The sequence below is a fragment of the Apus apus genome, chromosome 5 (genome assembly GCF_020740795.1).
Source record: "Apus apus isolate bApuApu2 chromosome 5, bApuApu2.pri.cur, whole genome shotgun sequence".
In the NCBI taxonomy this organism is placed as follows: domain Eukaryota; kingdom Metazoa; phylum Chordata; class Aves; order Apodiformes; family Apodidae; genus Apus; species Apus apus.
In genome coordinates, this window is record NC_067286.1 from 11,371,217 (window position 1) to 11,373,333 (window position 2,117).

Consider the following 2,117-nt stretch of genomic DNA (forward strand, 5'->3'; position numbering starts at 1 on the left):
GTTACAGCCTGTAACTCATACTAATTGCCAATACTAAGAACATAATATGTTTACTAACATATCATAACTCTGCTTCCTGTACTTAAAAATATTCTACCTAGTGCAGTAATTCCTGTTTCATTGTTTTATAGTACAAAAGGAAGAATCTGGGTCTGGATTATGAGAACTAAGATCATTGACTGATACATAACTACTCAAGAGGCATTACAAAAGCCTGACACCTTCATAGCCTTAAAATTGATTAGGCTCTGGAGAGGAGTGGGAGTGTCACAGTGGGAAATAGCTTTTAAGATTCTGCTTCAGAATTAAGACCTAATGTTATGGTCATAACTCCTGATTTTTCTTTCACAACCTAGCCCTTGAGCAACTGTATCACATAATCTGGAATTCTCAATTGTTATTGTACTTGGAACAGAGTTCCATGCCATGGAAAAGTGTTTTTTAAGCAGATCACTTAATCATTTTTATGTTTGACTGTTTGTTGAAATGATTTCTCACAGGGAGTATCCCCAGGGCAGAGGTTGGAAGAGAGCAGGGCAGGCTGGGGGCAGCCTCAACCAAGAGGCTCATGCATCAAGCAAGTCTGCAGTGATGATGGGACTTGTCCTGAATTATATCCTCTAATACCCTCTGATTCTCCTTCAGTGTTAAGGGAGATACTAAATGCTTAGTCTGAATACTGTAAGTAGATACAGTAAATTAGCCCCTTTGTGGATCTAGTGTCTCAACAAGAACACTAGGCCAGACAGCCACCAGTCTTCATACCAGACTTCAGACTTGATATAGTTAAAGGCCACACATTGATTAATATTGTGCTGTTTTCTGAAAGCCTTTCTGTCCTGTGTTTGCCTTGGTCTTGACGTCGGTGATAAAAATCAGAGTATTTTCTTTCTCCATGGTTGATTCTGTGGTGAAAGGGAACCTCTTACTGATGGTTCGATTTTGTTCTTGCAGGGTGCAAGATGGAGTGCCCTTGCAGGGGGGTTTCTGGGCTGCTTTTGCAGCCACTGGGTTGAGTCTTGGGCCTACAAGTGGGAAATGTGCAGACCTTCTTGAAACTATGTGTTTTCAAGAGACCTTGGCTGCGTTTGCCTCTGTCTTGGAGGACTTAGCTTCCTTAGGCTGGGGCACCATCCTTAACAAGTGAAAGGAGTGGAAACAAACCAGACTTTCACATACTGGCCTTCTGCTGTCATCTCAAATGTTGACAAACTTGGACCTCACTGACAAGCAGCCTGGTGCCAGTGCCTGTCTGAGGCTCTGGGAGCCTAGTAGTAGATATACCTGCACAATGGATCTGTGACCTGCTGACAAGCTGCACCACCAGGTGTGGGCTCCTGGAGATGGGGAGAAGAGGGATAACACTGCACAAGAGCTTAAGAAAGGTTCAGCAGCTTGACATGACAGTTCTCTCATCTGTGTCCTGTGGTGGGCGGGCGTGTGTGTTAGGTGAGCTGATGTGTGGGCTGTACTCCAGAAGTCCATTGCCTTCACCAGACACATTGTCATTAAGCAATCACAGCCAGTTTCAAGTGTCCAGTCTTGCAGACTGGAGTGGATTACTTTAATGTTCAATGATTGATGTTCTTCTTTAAGGATCTGGGTGAAATATCTCAATTGTAGTAAGAAGACACCATATGCAATCAGAACCCTGACAACTGTAGCTATCTGTGTATGCTCTGAGCTCCATTAACCCTTCTGAGTTTACTTCATTTTGGGGAAATGGCTGTACAGAAAAAAGGCAGATAACCTATTTCAGACTTTTTCAAATCTCAGCAGAGTTGAATGAAACTGTAATTTGCTGTTTGGGTTTCTTACTGCTTATGTAATAAACTCTAATAATAATAATAATTGTGATTGTTGGGAAAGTAAGTCTGACTTAACTAATATGAGAAATAATCAAGGTATGTTCACAGTAAGTCTGTCTCTGACTTGATTCTCTTTGATTTAAGGCTTAAGCTTGAAAATCCTCATCTTTGCCATTGAAAACAGTAGCTGAATCAACAGTGATTGTCTTGCAAAAAACAATGGATCTTTTACATAACTTCCTATTTACTAATATAGCTTTATAATTCTCTGGCTAAACAGTTTCCACAGATTTCACAATTCCACAGATT